The sequence below is a fragment of the Saccopteryx bilineata genome, chromosome 3, assembly GCF_036850765.1.
Source record: "Saccopteryx bilineata isolate mSacBil1 chromosome 3, mSacBil1_pri_phased_curated, whole genome shotgun sequence".
In the NCBI taxonomy this organism is placed as follows: domain Eukaryota; kingdom Metazoa; phylum Chordata; class Mammalia; order Chiroptera; family Emballonuridae; genus Saccopteryx; species Saccopteryx bilineata.
Genome location: NC_089492.1, coordinates 33499053 through 33523919, shown reverse-complemented (window position 1 = coordinate 33523919; position 24867 = coordinate 33499053). Strand labels below are relative to the sequence as shown.

Genomic DNA, 24867 nt, shown 5'->3' with positions numbered 1-24867 from the left:
CTACAATGAGATATCACCTCATACACAGTTAGATTGGCTATTATCAACAAGACAGATAACAATTGTTGGAGAGGCTGCAGAGATAAAGGAACCCTCATTCACTGCTGGTGGGAATGCAAATTAGTACAACTATTATGGAAGAAAATATGGTGGTTCCTCAAAAAATTAAGAATAGAACTACCTTATGACCCAGCAATCCCTCTACTGGGTATCTACTCAAAAAACTCAAAAAACATTGGTATATAAAGACACATGCACCTCCATGTTTATCATAGAATTATTCACAGTGGCCAAGACATGGAAACAATCAAAGTGTCCCTCAATACAAGATTGGATAAAGAAGATTTGTTACATATACACAATGGAATACTACTCAGCCATAAGAAATTATGACATAGTGACATTTACAACAACATGGATGGACCTTGAGAACATTATACTGGATGAAACAAGTAAATCAGAAAAAGCTAAGAACTGTATGATTTCACACATAGGTGGGATATAAAACTAAGACTTATGGACACAGATAAAAGTGAAGTGGTTACCAGGTTATTGTGGGGGAGGAGGAAAGGAACTTGAGTGAATGTGGGGGAAAGGCTATAAAGAGGGACAAATACAAGGTGACGGAAAATGATTTGACTTTGGGAGATGGGTATACAACATAATCATCAGTTCAAATGCTATAGAAATGTTCACCTGAAACCTATGTATTCATCTTAATCAATGTCACTCTGTTAATTTTCTAAATAAAAATAATAAAAATAATAAAGAAATAAAAATATAAAAAAAGAAGTAAAGATTCTTATAAACTGAATGATTATGTCTCCATCAAAATTCATAGATTGAAGCCCTAAACACAATGTGACGGTATTTCGATGTGGGGCCTTTGGGTGGTAATTAAGCTTAGACAGGGTCATGAGGGTGGAGACCCTATGATGGGATTAGTCCCCTTACAAGAAAAGGAAAACAGAGAAATCTCCCTCCACAGGCATGCACCATGCATGCAAGGACAAAAGGACGTAGTGCACAGCAAAATGGTGGCCCTCTCAAACCAGGAAGTGGGTTCTCATTAGGAACCAAATCTGTTGGCACCTTGATTGGACTTCCAGCCTCCAGGCTGTGAAAAATAAACGTCTGCTGTTTTAGTAACCCAGTCTATGGCATTTTGTTACATTCCTTTGCCTTATAACAATCACATGATGAAGGGAGCAGAGTTGAGTGCTGTATTTAAACTGCCTTCCTATATTTGGCTTTATAACCCAAGACTCCCCACTCTCCCCTTGAGGACGTTCACTAATGCTGCCATAGCCAAGTTAGCTGCTTGTTTTCTACGCATAAGAGTGCAAAAAGGAATAAAAAGGTGTCAGCTTTTGACCTAAGACACCTTCTCTTGGTGCTTATTATTTTCAAATAATAATACTTTAGATGGACAGTTACTTGAGAAACACAGCTCTCTTTGGAGATATGATTAATACCTGATCTCCCTGTCCCTACCAGAACTGATATGAAATAAAAGGCCTCTTCAAATGGCAGCTTCTCCCCAAATTCCTCTCTAACTGAAATAGTAGAAGTAGGATATATATCTCCCTGCAACTCCCATTCCAAATAGTCTGAATATGCAAACTTCATAAAGCCCCACACAAAAAATTTAACCCTATGGGTTATTCAATATTTGATTGTTCAATATTTAACACTTCCTCATTCTCTTCTAGGGTTTTTATATTTCTTTATGTTGGGAGCATAGGTAAAGAAATCACCAACTTTAAAAAAAAATGGGAGGGGTCTTCAAGGTAGCAAGTGTTTGAATAGAAGCCTATTTAGTTCTAAAGATTCTTCCAGGCAATAGAAACTGAGTGCTCCCTCCCAGCAGGGAGCATTTGTAATGGTGGTACAAATTCATGTTAGCATTCAGCATGCCTTCAAAGGCTGGCTGAGGTTGGTCCTACCATGGTTCTGATTCAATTCATTCTCCAGTCCCTGGGTGAACAATGCAATAGAAAACTCAGAACATAAACAAGAATCACTACTGAGATGTGAACATCTTCTCCTCCTACTTCTAAAAGGGCAAAAGAAAAGTCAACATATTGCACTCCTTGTATTTATCAAAAATTACTGTGGAACAAAACAATCAGAAAAGAGACATACAATCTGAGTTTCTCCCCACCAAAGCGTTCATAATTCTGCCCTTAAATGGCAACTGGTCCCAAAACTTTGACTCTGATATTATCTAATTAAATCCGTAAACCCAAGCTAAGAACATACTTTTGTTCGATTGAGATGATCCATGAACTGCAGACCTGTATTTCAAACATGCTCAGCATGATTTGGGCTTATCTTTGGTAATAAACCATTCTGGAAGCTCTTATAAGCCTTCCCGTAAAGAGTCAGAGCATGATGGCTGAAGTCATGAATACGCAAGGTACAGTGTCTCTGTGGATGGGGACAGCCACCCTTCCCTGTGCACCAGCTGAGATTTCAACTGAGTGATCAGTGGTAAGGCTAAAGGGTTCCTTTTTTTTACCTTGTTTTTTTTTATTTTTTATTTTTGTTTTATTTGGGTTTTTTAAGTGAGAGGAAAGGAGATAGTGAGACAGATGAGACAGACTCCCACATGTGCCCCCACTGGGATTCACTTGGCAACCTTCGTCTGGGACCAATTCTCAAATCAACCAAGCTATGCTCAGTGCCCGGGCCAACATTCAAACCAGGGACCAATTCTCAAATCAACCAAGCTATCCTCAGTGCCCGGGCCAACATTCAAACCAGGGACCAATTCTCAAATCAACCAAGCTATCCTCAGTGCCCGGGCCAACATTCAAACCAGTCAAGCCACTGGCTTCAACATGGGATGAGGGAGAGAAGAGGGAGAGAGAGGGGAAGAGAAGCAGGTGGTCACTTCTCCTGTGTGCCATGACTGGGTATTGAACCTGGGATATCCATACATTGAGCCAACACTCTATTCACTGAGCCAGCCAGCCAGGGCCTACCTTGTTTGTTAAATCAAACTACAAACTAACAGCTGTGTATTGTTTTAAAAAGTAAAATTACACTGTAAAGCTAATAAGAAAAAAGAGCAGCCTGTTACCTGCTCCCCTCCCCACCTTCCATTCTTATTCCCCACAACTTTTCTAGCTATTTCTTATCATCATAACCTCTGTCTTATTTCCTTTTTCCATTTTGACATTATCTACTACTTCTTACTATCAAATATTAGAATTTAGCTATTTATATTACTCCCTCCCATTTCCCTACCCCACTGTCACCTCTATATAGTAAAATCACTATTTTGAATAAAGCAGTATATTCTTTACATATTACTATGAACCCAAACTGCCTTAGTTCAAATCTGGCCTCAATAAGTACCGTCTATGTGACTTCATGCATCACTTTTCATATTTTTTAAATGTCAGTAGTATTCACACTTACTTCATGAGGTTGCAGTGAGGGTGAAATGAATAATTATATGCAAACACAAGAGTCCAGGCACAAAATGCTCTCTAAATGCACAGTCAGAATAGATTTCCTTTCTTCCTCATCTTCTTCCCTTTGTTTTTGCCTCATTTTTCATTTACTGAATTTCCTACATAACTTTCAATAGTGTCTCCAGAAAATTTCCACAAAACTAAAATTTCTCTCATCGCAGATACTACATTACACCATTTTTGTCTGCTTTCCTAAAAGACAGCCTTCTTGGAGTGCTCCATCCTCCTGTTAGAACTGCCCAAACTCTGTGGGCCAGATGTACACTGTAAATGAAGTATTTCCTTTTCTTTATTGTTGGGTTCTTGACCTGATCCTGTACTCGATATCTTCCTCCCTCCTCCATTGTGGTAAATCCTATCTCCTAGAATATTCCTAAGACAAGGCCCATAGAAGGTAAATTCCTTCAGTCATGTAACTTGAAAATGCCTTTATTCTACCTTAATATTTGCCTGAAGTTCAGCAGAATATAGATTATAAAGGAGGTTTCTGTTTGAAATGGTGGAAAAGATATGGAATTAGTGGTTATTATTGCACAACTTTTTGAATAAAGAAATTGAATGAATTTATGATAAATGAATTTTATATATCTCAATTTTTTAAATGTGTGACAAAAAATAGGTACATAAAAGAAAGAGAGAAAGAAAGAAAGAAAGAAAGAAAGAAAAAAAGGAAGAAAGAAAGAGAGAGAGAGAAAGAAAGAAAAAAAGGAAGAAAGAGAGAGAAAGAAAGAAAGAAAGAAAGAAAGAAAAAAAGGAAGAAAGAAAGAGAGAGAGAGAAAGAAAGAAAGAAAGAAAGAAAGAAAGAAAGAAAGAAAGAAAGAAAGATTTTTAAGTGGGAATAATATTCCCCAAAAATGTTTAGGGCAACACTCCATCATCTTCTAGCATCTAGTGTTTCTATTGAAAAGTCTAGTGTCCCTCTGATAACTGATTTTTTTTCCCTCTGGTAGCTCATAAGATTTTTCTTCATTCCTGGTCTAAAATTTTATGATGATATGCATCTCTTGTACTGGGAACTCAGCAAGCCTTTAATCTGGAAACCCTTTGAGAACATTTTCTTGTAAATTTTCTCTTGTGATTTCCTTCCTTCCATGCTTTTTAGAATCCCTATTAGTTGAATGTCAACCTATTAAACTTTCCTTTACTGTTGTTTTTCTCTCCTATTTTCCTATCTTTTGGTCTTTCTGTTCTACTTTCTAAGAGTTCTTCAGCTTCACTTTCCACCCTTTATTTTTATTTGTATTCTCATATTTTTAAGAATATTTTATTTATTCATTTTAGAGAGGAGAGAGAGAGAGAGAGAGAGAGAGAAGAGGAGAGAAACAGAAAGCATCAACTCCCATATATGCCTTGACCAGGCAAGCCCAGGTCAAGTATCCTCAGCATTCCAGGTCAATGCTCTTTCCGCTGTGCCACTACAGGCCAGGCTTGTACTCTCATATTTTTAATTTCCAATAAATTCCTTTGTTTTCCCAATATCTCTTTGTTGTTAATAGCATACTGTTCTAGTGTAAGGAGTGCAATAACACCTCTTATCTCTTTAGAGATATTATAATCGTTATTTTAATGTTTTCTTCTGCTGCTTGTATTCTTTATTTTTCTTCTAAATTTCTCTTTTTCCTTCTTTTTAATCACTATTTTTCATGAAGAGACTCTCCTCAATTATCTGGTAAGACTTGGTTCTCTGTTTCTGTTTAAGAATCTAAAAAAAATGGGAGTTCTGTGAGAGTGGGTGGAACTCACTGTGGGTGATCAGCAGGGACCTGTTGTGTGGTTGGGGGATTTAAAAGTGTAAGTATCTTTATCTTTCCTAGTCAACTTCCATTTCCAGCAGTGGCTGTGCATGTACATATCTGTATTGGTTGAGGAGGCAGGGAGTCTAGTGCCAGATTTTACCCAACTCAGAGCTTCTAAACCTCAGCACTACTGACAGGTTGAGCCAGATAATTCTCTTTTGTGGGGTCTGTCTCGTATATTGTGGAATATTTAGCAGAATCTCTGGCATCTACTCACTAGATGCCAGTAGCAAACTGCTGCCAAGTTGTGACAACAAAAAATGTCTCTAATCATTGCCAAATATCTGTTGACTTGGCTTACAGTCTGGGAAATCCCCAGTTTACTCTGTATAGACAGTAAACTATCTATGCAAAAGAGAGGAAGGTTCTTGCCTACAGTCACGAGTGGAAGGAGTGGATTCTTTTTAAACTAATCCTCCCATCAGTTCCATGTTAAGAGGTATCTAGCACCACCAATATCTGAGCCTTTCCGGGGTTTTGTGGCACAAACCAGCTTGGTTTCCACTTATCCGTCTGCTTTCCACATCTAAAAATTTTTTTGGCATGTCTTACACACAATCATTCCTTTTCCTTATTCTCTTTATTCTGGTGGGTTAATGTTATTTAATCAGTTTTCTGACACTTTCATGGTGTTAAGGATGAGGGAGAGTCAAGAATAAATATTGCATTTGGGCCTCATATATAACCTCAATTCTTTAATTCTCAAATTGTGGCAAATCAAGAAAGCTAATAAAATTCATAGAGGCAAGGACAACATCACCAAACCATATCTCATTGAATATACAAGAGCACACAGTTCTTTGATGCATATTTTATTTAAAACCTCAGAGTTTAGGGTTAGAAAAATGCATGAAATTACAAATACTATACTAAGACCTACCAGCATCAAAATCTCACCCCAGCCCAGATCTGGTGAGGCCTGGGGTTTTTTAAGATTAAACAAACCTCAAGAACTGAACCCTGTTACTACCAATAAATCTAGTGTAACTTTCTCTTCTATATTAAAGTGAAAATGAAATTCTGTATCTCAGAAAGACACATTTGGATCATCATCAGTCCTCAAAAGTCAAGTGGCTCTAAGAACTACATCTGTCCTCCTGAATCCATATACCTCTCCCCACACCCACAATTACCATCATCCTGGACCAATCATCTCTTGCCTGGAATCCTATCTGGTCTGTCTGCCACTATTGAATTCAGTCCAGTCCATCCTTTATCAGAGAAATCCTTTCAAAGAGCAAAAATGATCATTTCACATGCCCTTGAACCCCACCCTTACCTTAAAACTCAGTGGCTCCCATTGCTTCTGGGAAGAAGATTGGGATCCTTAACACAATTAACACATCCCCACATGGCTAGTCCCTGCCCACCTCTATTGTCTCATTTCTAAATTTGCTTCATCTTGCTCCTTGTGAAGCAAGGAGTCTACACTAGCCTTTCTCCCATTCTCCTCCCACCACTGGCCTTCATCTGTACCATTCCTTCCTTCTGGAATGCCTGGAATTTCTAGAATGCTATTTATCTACACATCCTCTTCAACTAAGTATTTCCCATTCATTCATCAAATTTTGACTCATCTATGCAGCGCAGTCAGGAGCTTTTCTTAACTCTATGACTAACAGACTCTCTTTATTGTACCTAAGACACATCATTCCTTGTCATCACAGCAGGAATTCTTTATATCCACCACTGGGCTGTAATTAAGAGAGAAGGAACTGGGCCTGTATTATTCATGGCTCTATGTTCAGAGCTTCACATCTTGCCACACATTTAGAAGATACAACTTACTATTTGTATAAATGAGTAACTTCCTTAAATTCCCATGAATTAGAGAACTATCCTAGGTGTTCTAGAAAGACCTACTCTTTAGTACTTTAAGAGTGACTCTTTTCGATGTCATTGACAATTTTGGTTGGATTATAGGAAATACATTTTCATCATGAAGGGGGTGATTAAATGAGTTCAAGAAGCTGAGACAGAGATTTCTAGCTGCTAACATATCCTTTTTCTCCTATTTATATTACCAGGTAGCAAAGTGTTCAATTAATCTCCCCAGGCTTCTTTACAGATCATATATCTTGTGAGATTTAAAAAACAAAACAAAAGCAAACAGAAGGCTGGGCTTTGAACAAGATCCTTAAGAGGGTTGACTCAGCTGAGAAAAAAAGTTATAGACTTTGCCTCGCTCTTCTTTTTTTTATGGCTGAATAACTCCATTATATGTATATAACATATTCCTTACTTGTTCATCTGTTGACAAGATAGTTGTTTCCACGTCATGACTACTGTAAATAATACATCAATGAACAAAGAACTACAGATATCTCTTTTTCTCCTTCAGATATATAGGATCACTGGATCATATGATAGTTCTATTTTTAATTTTTTGAGAAACCTCTATACTGTTTTCCATAATGACTATAACAATTTACATTCCTACCATAGTGCACAAGGGTTCCCTTTTCTCTAAATCTTCACCAATACTTATTATGTCTTGTCTTTTTTATGATAATCATGTTAGCAGGTCTGAGGTGTTAATTTATTATGTTCTTAATGTGCATCTCCCTGATGATCAGTGATGTTGAACATCTTTTCATGTGGCTATCTGTACGTCTTCTTTGGAAAAATATCTATTTAGGTTCTTTGCCCATTTTTTAATCAGATTATTTGGGATTTTTTTGCTATTGAGTTGTATGAGTTCCTTATATATTTTGGATATTTTTCCTCGCATGTAAGGCTATATTGAGAACAGAACTGTGCAGTAAGGGTAAAACAGAAAACTAAAAGAGTTCTGTGTCTCAAGAACCAAAACACAGCCACACCTCCCTTGGACTGACTACCTCTAGATATTCTTTGTAAGAAAAAAAATTAATGTTTTATGCTATTTAGTCATGGAAGTCAGCTCTGTTCCCAGTAGCCAAACACAACTCCTAACTGATGTGACAGTTAATGCAAAAAAACATATCCTGCCTGTAAGTACCTTACAAATTCCCAAGGATAAAATAGATGAGCCCACTGTTACAGGGGATCATCAGGATTAACTAACTCCAACAAAACTCCAAGGCAGTTGTTTCTAAGTGAGCCAGGATATTTGATCATAAAATTTCCAGCAATGGACATTCCACTACCCTTTATGATTTTAAAAAAATGCATTTTCTGAAGCAGTTCCAAAATTATCAATCACACCCATAAAGAGTCACTCTTAAAATACAAAACTAGGGTAATGCTCAGATTGGCTAATAATCTCAACATTAGTCATATAGTTATTACTTTTAAATACTATAAAGGTGACAAAAAAATTTGCAAATCCATTTACATGAAGTCAGCTCTGTTTAAAAGGGAAGTGAGAGAAAACATTAGTTGAACGCTTTGTCTGTGCCAGGCACCATGCCAGATGTTCTATGTAAATCATCTGTGACCCTCACAGCAGCTCAGTATGTTAGAGAGTGCACTCATTTTATAAAACAGAAAACTTTAGATCAGAAAAGGTAAGTGACTTGCCCAGGGCTTCAAATAAGTAGTGAGGTTGTGATTTAAACACATCGGCCTCGCCCTCCTGTACTATTTCCACTACCTCATTCTGCCTTGTGATACTATGATTTTATAAGAAGAAATAACATGTTTGTTCTTTGTACTAGTTCCTAGCACAGAACTCCTAAAACCCTTCTAAGTTCTTAAGTGATAAAAGCAATAAAGTGTCTTTTGTTATGTTAATGATGTGACTTTTGGAACCCATATGTCACCTATAAAAGGGGGCTAGTTCAGAGAACCAACCATGTGATTAGAGGGTTAGAACTTTCGGTTCTACTGCAGACCTCTGAGAAGGTGAGAGAGGGGCTGGAAGTTGAGTTCAATAGCTAATGGTCAATGATTCATTCAAGCACACTTATAAACGAAAGAGGCTTCAAAAGAAACCCAAAATGATGGGGTTCACAGAGAGCTTTGGGTTGGTGAGCATGTGAAAATTTGAGGATAGTGGTATGCCTGGAGAAGGCGTGGAAGTTTGGAGCCCCTTCCCACATACCTTGGTTGTTAGTGAATTATATCCTTTTATAATAAACAGGTAATCTAGCCAGTAAAATATTTCTCTGGGTTCTGTGAGCATCTCTAGCAAATTGATGAAACTCAAGGATGAGGTGTTGAAAATCTCTGATCGATAGCCCATCAGTCAAAAACACAGACGACAATCTACCAGTGATTGTCATCTAAAGTAAGGAGAGGACAACCTTTTAGGATGGAGTACTTAACCTATAGGATTAGACTCTATCTCCGGTAATTACTTGGTGATGTCAGAAAATAGACACATTGGAGTTTGTGTCAGGACTGAAGTCTAAGTTTATTTAATTTATTAATTATTTTATTTATTTTTATTATTATTGTTTATTATTGTTATCTTGAGTATATGGTTAACTTTACTAAAATCCTCTTAATGAGCAAATACTTTTCTTCACAGGATTTATCTGTAAGAAGTTCTTTTGGATTGAATTGTATGCCCCCAAAAGACTTGAAGATATGAAGTCCTAGCCCCCAGTACCTGTGCATGTGACTTTATTTGGAAATAGGACCTTTGTAGATATAATCAAGTTAAGATCAGGTCATATTGGACTAGGAAAAGCCTTCACTTAATGACTGATATCCTTAGGAGAAGAAAAACCGGACACTGAGACAGAGTAGAGAACATCAGATACAGATGGAAAATGAGATTGGAATGATGTGCCCGAAAGCCAAGAATGAGAAGGACTGCCAGCAACCTTTAGAACCTGGGAAGAGACAAGGAAAGATTCTTTCTTGGAGCCTCCAGAGGAAGCACAATCCTGCTGACAGCTGGATTTTAGACTTTTTAACTCCAGAATGATAAAAGAATAAAATTCTGTTGTTTTAGGTGGTTCGTCTAGTTCATGGTGATTTGTTATGGTAGTTCTAGAAAACGAATACAGAAGTTAACCTTGACTTAGGACTCTTTTAACCTTAGCAAGAACATATGTTTGCTTGAGTGTAAAGTTATGCTCCTGTCATGTGTTGTGAGGGTGGTGTGCTGGTCATATGGAGATGAAAATACATCCAATTTTTCCTCCTGTCCAGTCCAGGAAGGCCCTGGAAAGAATGAGAGTGATGGAGGGTGGCAGATGGAGCAAGGAAAGCAGAACTGAGTGTGGTGGGTGGCTTGGGTTTTGGAACCAAGCCGGGCCAGTGAGAAGTGAACAAATACCATACTCATGACGGCAATGCAGGAGGAGCCCTCATGACCAGAGCGGAAGACCCGAAGAACCTTATTTTTTCCACTCACCCAAGGGGGTCATGAAAGCTAAACCAAATCTGTTTAGATTTTGAGCATCTATTAAGTTTGGACCAGCTAAAGCCTACTGAATAGCAACTGGCTCTAATTTAATTCTTTAATTCTATTTTCTTGAGAGTAGAAAACGTGCCTACTTATTGCACCCCCAAATATCTAGAGCCTAAAAGAGTGGGTACTTGGCAAATATTTGCTATTTCTATGGAAATAAATTATTTACACATCCAAGGCTACCCTTTCTCCAGGGTGATTTTAGGGAAAAGGCAGACCACACATAAAGATTACTTTTGTAGTGACTTCTGAGAAATACAATCACAGCCCTGGAAACATGGGCACTGAAGGAAGTCACGGATGTGCAGGGATCTAAAATGACTGACAATTCTCAGATCACTAAGTTATAGCTTTAGATTACCAAAGTCATAGCTTACCTAAGCCCCATAGTCTGAAATATTACAAATGGTAAGACTGAGAGGTAGGAACCAAAAAGGAAGTAGAGCAGGAGTAAGAAAATGGAGAATGGTTTAAAAAAAAAAAGTTCATCCAATGCATCTAACAGTCACACCACACTTGATTGTCTGAGTAGTTTCCATCTATTTTTTCATTCATTCATCTGCACAATAAGCTTGTGATCCAGTAGTCTTAGTCACAACCAGGGGCTTAGACACAAAGTTCTAACCCCAAGGGTGCTTAAGTGCAAGATAATTTTATTACTTCTTACTGCTGTGTTTGTGCTCTCTGTGGCTCTCATCACAAGATGTTTATTCTTGATCCTTTATTCATGATAAGATTGACACACAGATGTTATCTTTTTTTTTGTATTTTTCTGAAGCTGGAAACGGGGAGGCAGTCAGACAGACTCCCGCATGTGCCTGACCGGAATCCACCCGGCACACTCACCAGGGGGCGATGCTCTGCCCATCCGGGGCGTCCCTCTGTGGCAACCAGAGCCACTCCAGTGCCTGGGGCAGAGGCCAAGGAGCCATCCCCAGGGCCCGGGTCATCTTTTGCTCCAATGGAGCCTCAGCTGCCGGAGGGAAAGATAGAAACAGAGAGGAAGGAGAGGGGGAGGGGTGGAGAAGCAGATGGGAGCCTCTCCTGTGTGCTCTGGCTGGGAATCAAACCCGAGACTTCTGCACGCCAGGCCGACGCTCTACCACTGAGCCAACCAGCCAGGGCCTCAGATGTTATCTTATTGGAAGTCAAGTGGGTCATGAAAGCCAAGTTCGGTAGTTCTGGATGCCTGCATGAGGCTGGATGTAGTATATTAGTTAGCACCCACTCCCTGGCAATAATAAATAACCTCTTTGTAACGTACCTCCTTATTCTGGATGCCCATCAACTTATCCTATCATTTTTACAATTGAAAATTAGTCCGCCTGCTCCCTGACCCAAAAGCATCTGTCTAATAACTGGAAAAAACAGAGTCTGCAGCTCTGACCAGTACATAAATTATTATTTCCAATTTTGAAATTATGGCATAATAAAGTTTCATCCCATCTCATTCTCTCTTCTTTCCCCTTGACAGCAGGTCTATATTCAAATACAGAAATATGAGCTGATGATTAAGCCATTCTTTTAAATTAAAAAATGTGTCCATACACATTAGTATTGCCATGTTATCTTAAAACTGTAAGCATATTGAAAATAATAAAAAAAATAACTACAGCAGGAATTCAGTAATTCAGATGAAGGCTTTGCTGCATTTGTTTAAAAGTCTACATTGAAAACACCTTGAAAGAAATGCAATCATAAAGCTTTTAAGAAAACACTAAAACTGGAGCAATTTCTGTAAGTACTTGAAAACAATTTGTTTTCTTAGAGTTTCATGTTCTCTGTGCAGTTAGTTGAACTCTTGATTTCAAAAAGTTATGTCCATATTGTATTAGTCTAAAATGCTAAATAAATACCAGCAATGCATTTATTTATTGCTGTGTCTACACAAGTAATCAAAATTTCAAGTAGACATCAAAATTTTGTTCACATGATAATAAAATGGAATAACCATATGGCTATGTCAGTTAAGGCCATTTAGCTTGATATTGTCATTAACAGCAACAACAACAACAAAAAATCAGAAAGAACAACCAGTAAAATAGAAGAGCAAGAACTTATTTTGACTTTTTCACTTATCACTCAGTATTTTTTTTAAATCACATTTTTCCTAATTTAATGCAACCTAAAAATTCAGAAATAAAAGCCTAAATTATTCTAATATTCCCCATTATCAACACCTACCAGAAAAAGATCTCATTAGCATACACAGCAAACCAAAGCAAGACCAACAAGCTTTATTCAGATCAACAAAACCAAATACATTGCAGATTTCTTTCTCAAATAAGAGCTTTTTATAACTAAATTCAAGATCGAATTAATCACAAATTGTTACTTCCAGATATTTTTGCTTGTTTGTTTAAAAACACATAACACAGTTTATTTACTGAAAACTGGTGAGTGTGGGTGGGGCATGGCAGAAGTATTTGGGACTTGGGGGGAGGGCGGGGCTTGGAAGGAGAGGAGGGGTTTGGAGGGGAGGGGACGGGCTTGGAGGGGAGGAGCCGGGGCCCACAGCATGGCTCCGAAGCAGATCTGGGCTAAGAACAGCCAGCCAGAGGTCCTAACCTTTAGAAGTAGGAGGTTTTTGGTAACTTACAATCTGCTCTTCTCAAGGCTACTTGAGGCTCAAGAGTCCTGTGATTCTGGAGGCCTGACTAGCAAGGAGGGGCTTGTCCCTGCACGCCCAGGGAGGCCCTGCCCCAATAGCAGCAAGCACTCTTGGGGACAGACCATCAAAGCATCTTGGTATCACAAAGCACCTGGCCAGCAAGCAGCCTTCATCCAGGGGCCACAGCTCCAGGCTGGCCTCCAAGATGGGAACATCCAAGGTGAAGAAAGATTCAGAAACTCTGAAGTCTCACTCCCTTGGTTTCATCATCTAAGGTAAGAAACACCAGCAGCAAAGACCAGGTGAAAGATGGAGTTTCTTCTTGGTTTGATGTTTATCAAATGGTTTAACCCTCCCCCCAATAAAAAGCAAAAACAAGATAAAAGCAGCCCAGAGCTGTCATGCATCTTGATGATTCCAGCTCAGAGGGTAGGCTCCATTGTCAAGAGAGCCCCATTCTCTTACCTACATCAGATGTAATTCTTGGTGAAGAGTTCAAAGGGCGCCCTGAGAGTTGGCACATAGGGTGGATGCTGAGTATCAGGCCAGGTAATGGGTGGAGCCAGGGACCCCCCCCCCCAGAGGGGCAGGTGCAGCACAGTGGACTTCACCCAGCAACAAAGGTCTAGAAGCCAACCAGCTCTCACTCTTGGGCCTTTGCCACCAGGGGGTTGTAGAAGTCCTGATGATGGTGTGGGCCCTCCAACAGATGGGGACCAGAGTCAGGACTCCTGAGATGACAAGGATGATCCCAGAGGTGAGTCCTTGTCCTCCACATGGGTGGTGCCCTTGCCCCCACCACGGTAGAGCACCAGACCCACCCGAGCGATGAGGAGGGCGTTGACACAGAGGGCCCGGGCACCTGCTGGTTCTGGGGCAGCTCCAGCACTGAGTCATACACCCTGCAGTGCATCTGGCCCGTGCTCTGTGCCATGCAGGACATCCACAGCCCCTCCCATATCACCTGGGCCACCACAGAGCTGTTGCCAATAAAGGTGGTCACCTTCCACAGGGGCAGGGCACAGGACACCGGGGCATTCTCCCAGCCAGGCAGCGTCAGGACAGTCCCCAGGATTTGCAGACTAGCAGGGGCCACGACGAGGACGAGGCTGAAAGGCACCTCACTGAGAGAGAAGGCATCCGCAGAGCGTTGTAAGAGCTGTGAGTCTGGATTTTTTATTAATGTTATATTAAGTTCTGAAAATCCCGTGGTAACTTAGTTTTTACAATTTTAAAGACTTTAAGTCATTTTCATGAGCTGTCTGGAAGAAGGTTTTTCAATGCTTCCCAAAGAAGTTCATTAAGCTGAAGGCCAGTCCTGGAGTGCTTTGGCTTTTGGGAGATCAGGGAAAGAAAGCAAAGCCTCCTCACAAGAGCATAGCTAGGAAACTGTAAAGAAACTTGCAGAAAACAAAGTGCTTCTCAAGGCACTCAGACATATATTTGTACACCTGGGTTCACAGCAGCATTGTTTGCAAGAGCCAAAAGATAGAAGCAACCCCCTTGTCTACTGACAAATGAGTGCATAAACAAAATACAGTGGGCTATGATTCAGTCTTAAAAGAAAAAAAAAATTAAGACACATGCTATAGTACGGATGACCCTTGAAGATATTATGCTAAGTGAAATAAGCCAGTCATAAAAGGACAAATATTGTATGACTCCATTTACACAAGGTACCAACAATAGTCCAATTCACAGAGACAGAAAGTATAATGGAGATTGCCAGGGTCGGGGGAAAGTGGGAAGGAGAAGTTGTTTAATGAGTACAGTTTCAATTGGCTAAAATGGCTAAAATGGTAAAGTGTATGTTTTGTATATTTTACCGCCAAAAAAAAGAAAAGAAAAGAAAAATGTGAATGCTTATAAGGGCAGGCGAGTGTGTGGGTGAGTGAAGCAGGTGGTGTGACAGGAGGAAGGACAGAGACTCCAGTGCGGGTGTGTGCATGTGTCCACCCTGAAAAGGACAGACATTGCTGCTGTGTGGCAGCTAGACACAGCCCCTCGATACTATGATTTATGTTTTTTCAGGAGAAACCTGAAATCCACAGTTTTGTGAGATGTCGTCTATTTTCAAGTTGACATCAAATATTTAAAGTTTGAAAAACACTATAGGTCAAATAGAGCATGTCTGAGGCCTTTAGCCTACACCTTTTCATTTAGACTATAAAATAACTGCCTTCTCTCCGTGCAAAGGCTGCAGGCCCTGGGGACCAAGCCAGGGACTGAGCACATCAGCTTGTGCAGGGGAATTATTTCCAGCCCGTGTGGCCAGGCCACACATTCACGAAGAACGTATAGACACAGAGTATATCACAAACATAACCTCATGCTAGGAAGCAACAAGCAAGTGGAAACGGGGTGGTTTGTATATGTGTTCAGTTTGGCTCTGTGTATCTAAAATGAGAACCTTTAGAATTCATGCACATCTAAGAAGAATAAGCTATCCATTCATTGGCCAGTTTAACAGATTCCCACATTAGACTCGGACAAGAAATGAATGCTCCATTGAAGAAAGGGTGAACTAAAGATGTGAGCAACATTTATCCAAATCACATGAAGGACAACTTAACAGCATTAACATCCCCAACTCCTAAAAATGGGGCTAAGAGAGCCTGAATATTAAGACAAAATCAATGTTTTAATTTTCTAAATATGTAATTTATTATACATATAATTTTTAATAATATATAATTTCAAAATAACAAAACATCACAGAATAAACTAACATGAGTCCTTTTTAGATAAGTGCAACCCTAGAACACACTAATAGCCCTTAAAACACCTCCTCTGATCTTCAAAATAACCAATTTTAATTTGTTTGTACTATTATTATTATCATTATGTAGATGGAGCAAACTATGTCTTTAGTATAAGAATACAGTTTGAATTAATTGGTTTCTAGGCAAATAGTCAATCCAACTTAACAAGTGTTTATTAAGCACCTTTTATATGTTTGATATTGTGACAGGCACAGTGGGTAATACATAAGAATTGTGCCCATCCACTTTCCCCACCATTATACTCCACCCAAACAGCCTAGTTTACGTTCAAATGGGGCAACAAGGAAAGCAAACATGAAACAATTGGAGGGCAAGAGAGGGCAAAATCCACCTCATAGCTCCCCTTGGAGTCCACTTGATAGAAACACTTTTTTGCCATAACATCCTCAACCTTTGTTGGGAGTCATCTCATTGGAGCGTGCATGTTAGGGTCAGAGAGACAATGCCAAGAGGGCATTCAGCCATCGTCTGACTCCGGTAAGTAAAGATTTTATCTTCATTGCACAGATAAGGCATCTGAGACCCAGTGAAGGGACTTGTCCAAAGGCACATAATAAGTGGGAGAAGGGACCAGACCCCTATTTCTGGGTATGATTCCTCCTGACCCAGTTTACTGCCCATTGCATCACCAGCAGCGAGCACTCTTCATTCATTTAAGAAGTATTTAAGGGTCATCATCCTTCAGTGTGCAATTCTGCCCAAACCCACCAGATGTTTGCAGCTCAGTTGGTCACATTGTGAAAGTTTAAAGGCAAGAGAAAGGGAGAAGAGAGAAAGAAGTGGGCGTGTTCTCCATTTCCAGCTGGGCTTCACAGTGCCTACACCTCCGAGGGCTCACCACAGGCCCAAGGCCTGGGCTTCAGCTCTGCACATTCAGGAACTGGATTTGATCAGTTCCAGCAGCGGTGATGAGACTCTGGGGGACTGACTCACGCCAACCAAATGCTCAAGACACTGATTGATAAACCAGAAGGCCAATGTACTCGTGTACAATGAAAAACATATTTGTAGGCGGGCCAGGATATGCTTCTAGTTTGCTGTGAAACCTATTTTGGGAAACCTCCTGCAAGAGGAGACCCCTTAAAAAAATGCAAACTCAGAGAAATGGAGCCTTGGTGAACTGGGCTCTGGACAACAACACAACTGCCCACAAAATGCAGACCAGTCTTTCCTCTGTTGTTCACACGTGTCTCCAGCCTACAAGAAGACCACTTCTCTTCTCCTCAAATCCGCCCTACCCCATTCTCTGCCAGTTAAAATAATAATAACTAAGTAATGTTAGTAATTTATGGAATGCTTTCTATGGGCTAAGCTTAACTCTAATAGTTGCACATGCATTATTTCATTTAATCTCCACAATATTGTGAGATAGATACTGTCATTATTCTTCCTTTAAAAAATATAAGCTCAGCGTCGCCCCTGGTGGGCGTGCTGGGTGGATCCCGGTCCGGCGCATGCGGGAGTCTGTCTGACTGTCTCTCCCCGTTTCCAGCTTCAGAAAAATACAAAAAATATATATACATAAGCTCAAAAGAGTAAACTTGTTCATAGTCACACAACTAGCAAGCCACCACTGGGGTTCAAATTAAGAAAGTCAGACCTCAAAAACCCAGGCTCTTAACCATTACGCTACCCTGCCTACAAAGCACTCCAACTCCCCAGATGCCCATTTCACGTGATACCACCTCTGATGAAGCATTTAATGACCCCATGACCACATGTGTTCATGTCTTCTTTCAGGCCTCATTGCTATTCTAGCTGTTGCTGCATGTATAACTCCCATCGCTACCTCCCTATTCAGGATTTAAGGCAAATCTATCCCTGTGAGTCTGCTCAGATGGCCATAACAATACCACAGGGTGGGTAGCTTAAACAACAGGTGCTGTATGTAGTTCCTCACAGTTCTGGAGTTTGGAAGTCCAGGATCGGAATCCAACAGAGTAGGTTTCTGATGACGCACTGATTCTGGCTTGCAAGCAGTCACCTTTTGCTGTGCCCTCATATGGCGTATTCTCTGTGCATGCACCGAGATCTCTGGTGTATCTTCCTTTTCTTAAAATGACAACAGTCCTATTGGATTAGAAAGCCATCCTTATTTATGACCTCAGTTAACCTTGATTACCTTCTTAAAGTCCCCATTTCCAAATACAGGCACATTGGGGGTTAGGGCTTCATTATATGAATTGGGGCATAGGGACACAATTCAGTCCATGGCATCATATAGTAATGAATTATACTATAAAGCAAGCCATGTTACTGAAAGTCCCAGTGAATGTCTTTAAGGATTTCATTGAAAACTAATAATACTCATTTCCCAGTTGTATCAGGGGCTCATCCATCCTTGAAGGGGACAGAGGGACAGGGTCAGGGTTTGGCAGAGGTCCAGCTGGCTCCTATCACACAACACTGATGAGGAAAATCCTCCCATCAGATGCCTGGCTCCCAAGGCAGTGCTTTGAAGCAGTGAGGGGAGCTGGCTCTGGGGACAGACTTCGGTTTTAGTTACTGACAAGGCTGTGTAAGTTTAGGCAAGTGGGTTACTATCTCTGAACACAAGATGCCCGACCTTTCCTTTCTAGATGAGTCCCTTGCTTCGATGCTGGGAAAGGAGGAAGCTGAGACTGATGAAGCAACCAAGAGCAATTAAGAGGTGGGTGGTGAGAAGTAACTGTATATCTGTTAGTGAAAAGAAATAAATCTCCCACATGGCGTCAGGCCTGGGGTCCTTCTTGGGGTCATTCAGATTACTCTCAGTAAGGAACAGCCCTATTGCTAAGGTAGCCACTGTTTTAAAATAACAAGGTACCCAAAGGTAAGACAAGATCTCTTTCTTGGACATGTGTAGTCATTTGTCCTATCTTGTGGTCAAACGGTATTTCTTTTTAATATTCCTCTTTTGTTTCAGAAATTCCCTACCCATGCGTCACTCCTTCCCATGATGGAGGTCAGGAATTCGCCTCCCCAGCCTACCTTACAGCTCGAGTGTAGGCATGTGACTTGGGCTCTACCAATCAGCAGCATCCACGGAAAAAAAATATTAGAGGAGAATAAGGTAAAGAAAGAGGGACCGTGTAGAACTCACTGTGGTGGGGGTGGGAGGAGCACAGCAGAGACCCTCGGTTTGTGGAGGCAACAGAGAGGGGATCCCGCCAGAAAGGACCCCCTCACTGGTGTGAGCAGAGGGACCTGTCCCGCCAGAGCCGCCAGTGCTGTAATTTGTGTAGTGTTCTCGGCTGCATGGCCCCCAAGTCTGACTCTGATCCTCCCAGGAATTCTGTAAACTCCTTAATATCCTTTTAAAACCTCCCTTTGTAGTTGAACTAGCCAGAGTGTTTGTTCACTGCTGCTTGCGATTGAGAACCTCAAACCATCATGAAACCAAATAACAGCTTCACATTAAGTGAAAAACAAGAGAGCAGAAACATATTTTGGCCTATGAGGGGGGGCTTTTTTAATCCCATAGATACAAAATTGTAAATAAGTGAAAGAAATTGAGGCAAAGTGTCTGCAAAACTCTGATAGGAAAATAAGTTGTTCCAAAAGATATCTGGTACCATTGCAATAGGGGCAGTCAGCAAAGAAATGTGGCATCCATTAGCACAAAGGCGTGTGCGCGCGCGCACACACATACACACACACACATACATACATACACACACACATACACACACACACACATACATACACACACACACACACACACACACACACATACACACACGATTTGAGGTTGCATCGATTCAGCCTGTACCTGAAAGCTTGTTTAACCTCCCCTGGCCTTGAAATTGCTGATTTATGAGATAGTTAAAAATCAAACAATTACTTTCTAGTGTATTAAGATCATTGATATATAAATAGGATAATTTAATCATTACCTAGATAAACTGGGTATTAAATCCTAGGCACTGTTAAAAGATTACACAAAACCTTTATATAATTTACCAAAGTCATTTCAATGTCAAAACATTTTAGACTTTAAATAGAGAGTACCTAATGAGAGCCCTTCGAGTCTTATCCTCATACTTGATCAAAAATTGAAGACAAGGCCCTGGCCGGTTGGCTCAGCCGTAGAGCGTCGGCCTGGCGTGCGGGGGACCCAGGTTCGATTCCCGGCCAGGGCACATAGGAGAAGCGCCCATTTGCTTCTCCACCCCTCCCCTCCTTCCTCTCTGTCTCTCTCTTCCCCTCCTGCAGCCAAGGCTCCATTGGAGCAAAGATGGCCCGGGCGCTGGGGATGGCTCCTTGGCCTCTGCCCCAGGCACTAGAGTGGCTCTGGTCGCGACAGAGCGATGCCCCGGAGGGGCAGAGCATCGCCCCCTGGTGGGCAGAGCATCGCCCCTGGTGGGCGTGCCGGGTGGATCCTGGTCGGGCGCATGAGGGAGTCTGTCTGACTGTCTCTCCCTGTTTCCAGCTTCAGAAAAATACAAAAAAAAAAAAAAAATTGAAGACAAAACCATCCTGTAATTGGCTTTCTTAAAAAGATGCAATTTTTAATAACAACTTTGTTTGGTTTAATAGCATTATCTTTCAGGATTAATGACCTAAAAACATAGGAAATCTAGATCTTTCCAAACACTTTATATTTCTTAGATCAGGCATCCCCAAACTATGGCCTGCAGGCCGCATGCAGCCCCCTGAGGCCATTTATCCGGCCCCCCCACTGCACTTCCGGAAGGGGCACCTCTTTCATTGGTGGTCAGTGAGAGGAGCACTGTATGTGGCAGCCCTCCAACAGTCTGAGGGACAGTGAACTGGCCCTCTGTGTAAAAAGTTTGGGGATCCCTGTCAGATTTAGATCTTTGAATTTGTCATATATATATAAGATAAAGTCAGGGATCCAGACTGCTTGCCCTGAGCTCTAAAACCTTGATTATAGATGTCCATTTATTTATAATATGCCCATATGTTCTGAAAATGTTCCATGGTACACATGGGCTATTTTTGCCAGGACAGCATCTGTTCCCATTTCTTTGGATACTAGCATCCCAGTTGTCAATGGAGACCATACTCCTCCATACCCAGTACATGTGTTTTAAATGAGGGGAGTGGCAGTGACCCCAACCTGATCAATTAGCCTGGATGGTCAGCACATTTGGTCGAGAGATTGGTGTGTAACCAAACCAGGGCAATGAGATTCCAACATGGAAATTTTGATGGAGCTCCAGGGAAAGAGAAGTTCTCCATTAAGGTAGCTCACCTAGCAAAGAAGCCTGGAGCTTCCAGTGGTGTTTGATATCATGAAGGGAGGGCCTGCCTGAGGATGAAACCAACCGGAAGAATGCAGAGCCAAGAGATGGCAAGGGACAGATTTTAATGATACTGTTTGAGACCTGGATCCAATCAAGCCTTTATAGTTACAGGAACTAACTGGTTAGATTTTTTTCTAAGCCCATTTGAATTAGGTTTCTATCATTTGCAACCTCAAGAGTCTTACAGATTCTTCTGAGATTTCATAATGATAGAAAAAGTGTTAGTTTTTAAGTTTAAAAGTATTAAAGTATAAAATGAACTTGGACAAAAGATGTTAAATTGCTGCTGTGAAGAACTTACCGTTCCAGCATGCTCTGCCTTATTCACAACCCCCCGCTTGGGAAAATGGTGTTGGAGAGGTCTGTGCACAAAGAGACACCAACAGACCTGGGTTGAACAGCCAACTTAAAGGCTGCGTGCCTGGCTCGATGGGCTGGATTAATGGGAGTTTGAACCAGGAAATACTGAGGTCTCAGACAACAGCCATATGGGTTGGCCATGTGTAAAGTGAAGCAATAGAATAAGATCGGAGAGAAAAAGAGAGAGGCCAATGGAGCAGAAACCACATGACCTCTGAGAAAGATAGTGATTCCATTCCCAATTTTCGAAATCTTTGTTTTGGCCACCACTAGACCTAGCTGTACTTTATTTCCAGCCTTTAAAGGGGGAAAAACTGATTTTGCTAAATCCTCTCAAGGAACAAAGCAGTACAGTGGATAAAGGGCATGGTTCCCGGGCCTACCTGCAGGCGAGTCCTGACTCCTGCTGACTACCCACACACCATAGATGACATTCTCTAAACCACTTCTCCTCTGTAGAATGGGGATAATAAGTCTCCCTCCCAGGACAGAGGAGAAGAGCCCATGAGATAATATACTCAGAACAGTTCAATGATAATAGATCATTGTTACAACGAGCTCATGTACTAGGATTAGTTTGAGTGATGTCCTAGTACTTGACCACTGAGACAGCCCAAACTAAAAAAGTAACAATTTATTAAATTGCTAACATATATATATATATGAAATTCTCAATGTGTGGATATATACATATATACAAGGTATATATGAAATTCTCAATGTGTAGATATCAGTACAATGTAAAACCCTTTTTAATGGGAAAACTCAAGCCATGAGTGGTACACAGAAGTGCTGATCTGGTGGCACAGGAAAGAGACATGCTGTTCCCGTCCTCATTCTGTATTTCTTGGGTCTTGGCCCTGTTTTTCTTGGGTCTCTCACTGACCCATCAAGACTAGTTAATTCCATATAGTGGGGCTGATATGCCAAATTCCAAGGCTTCTCTCTTTGTCTCCAACCACTTGTAGCTTAGCTGCTCTTCAGTGGCTTCTACAGCTCTTGTATTTCTGCAGTTTCTTGTTCTCATACAGCAGGTGCAGTGTGTGTGCAGGGCATGTGCCCTGCAGAAGATACCGCTGCTGTAGAGCGGGAGAGTGTCTGTAGACTGTCCTGGCTTTCAGCATGAAGGAAACGGCTAAGCCAAATCCAGAAGGCTTCTCTCATTACTTAAACCACTGTCCTGTAATTACAGTACTTCCCGTTCTGAATAGGTCTATCCCTTCTGAGGTTGGGAAAAAAAATTCACCTAGAGGTTGGGGGTTTTATCCTTTAACTATTTGTCCCTTCTGTGAAAATTACACAACTGTACAGACTTTGTCCATTTTCTAATAAATATAATTTATTCTGAACTACTAATCTATGCTTTCCAGCCTTTAAAAGAAAAAACAAACAAACCTGTTTTGGCTAAAGATGATCTAAATCACCTTTCAAAGATCTTTTTTATTTAAAAATATTCTATTTCCACATTAAAAAATATTCACAGATCTATACTTCATATGTGTTCTGCAAAATGTAGTGAGAAGAAGCATACAGGAGTCCTGAGAAAGGAACAGAAGTTTGGTTTCTGAAGGAAAGAAATAAGGGCCTTTCACAAAGACCCTAGTGAATCTGCTTTTGCATTTTTACTAAAAGGCCATAATTAAAGAATTAAATCTATATTCCGAAGGTCTTTCTCTCTCCATTTTTTTTTTTTTTTTTTTTGGTAGAATCAGGACGTGAGGTTTTTTAGTACAGCTGCTACTCTAAACACCAGGGAACTGATGTATTCTGACATCTGCAGCAGGGGCTGGGGGAACAGAGCTGGACAATCGGACGCATGCACTCCAGTGTTTCAAACAAGACCAGATAACCATAAGTGGATTCAGCCACTTTTTCACTCTAGTCAGTCCCTTGACGTACATGCTAATCACATTTTAAGTTCTTCCTAACCTGGAATATTAAGAATCTAGAACGTAGTCTCCCTGAACAGTGTTCTAAGCACTGACTGTGTCACCCTAAAAGAGCCATTCTAAACCCAGTTCTTGAGAAATCACGAAGTTTGTCCTGTGGGTCCGGCACAATCCAGATACAACTTGTGACTTTCCTTTATGGAAATGAATTCAGAGTTCCAAATAAGACATAGCATCTTGGTGCTTCTGACCCGACAGGACTGTTACTAGTGCCAAAACATCAGTGGTGGCCAAAGCCTGCCCTCCTTCCCCTCACCCCACCCATGCTGTCCAATTAAGGGAACCAAGAGGGGAAAGGGTAGGAGTAGGAAGGGTCCTTCCTGTCCTTCCTTCTAGTCCTGACGTGGCCACCAGCAGAAGACAAAAATCAGGGACTTGAGGCCAGCAGGGCGGACCCCAGGGTCGCGGAGTACAGGATGGGGGAGGGAAGAATTCTCTGAGGCTTCAGCTGGCCGGTTCCCCCAGCTCAGCTGGAGATTGCCTGTGCTCTTAGCTTTCATTTCCACTGCTGGTTGCTAAGAGCTATACATAATGCAAAAGTAAATAGTTACACAGCAAAACAAAACACACACTAATCAGCCAAGAAAAAACAACCCTCAAAGTTTCTAAGTTTATTTTTAGATCCTGGTTGACCAAATGAGTAACTTAAATGCCCCAAGGAAAAGAAGCCGAAGCCAAAAAGTGTATTTAGAAACAGGAGACATTGATACTATAGATCTCCAAGCTCATGTTGGCTTATAAAATATACATCAGTCAAGTCCTCAGGTATTTTCAGCACCTCACAGGAGTGCTTTGAATAGGATACAGCATCCAATGCACTCGACTCCTAGGACTTGCTCACTGGAAAACATTACCCCCTCTCCTCGAGCTTCAAAACAGTGGCGTGAGTACAACACAAAATGTTGATAGCCTTTACTGAAGGGCTCAACTTAATAAAAGCCACTAAAACCAAGTTAAGGGAATAAGCATAAGGCAATCAAGGAAAGAAAAGAATGTTTTATTCACCTTATCTTGCCCATGGCATCTGGCATGGTGCCTCAGACAGAGCAGACATAATAAATGTTTGTTAAAAAATAATAATAATAATGGTCCTGATAAAGCTCTCATCATCATCCAAAAGCTTACTTATCATTATGACCTTTTTGAGATTCCCAACATGGTGAGCAAACTAGCCAGCCAAATCTGACATTTCAAGATAAATTTATCACTATAAAAGGGAATCAGTAGGAGATTTCTTGCTGTAACTTAATTGCAGGTAAATATGCAATCTTTCTTTCTTAGAAAAAAAACCTT

At 40.8% G+C, this 24867-nt stretch overlaps 1 protein-coding gene and 1 pseudogene across 3 annotated transcripts in view; both read right to left on the bottom strand.

The window, feature by feature from the left end:
* Positions 1–24867, bottom strand: part of NCALD (neurocalcin delta) — a 456249-nt gene that overhangs the window by 412931 nt on the left and 18451 nt on the right. The window lies entirely within an intron of this gene.
* LOC136329750 (claudin-6-like) lies at positions 13704–18018 on the bottom strand (annotated as a pseudogene).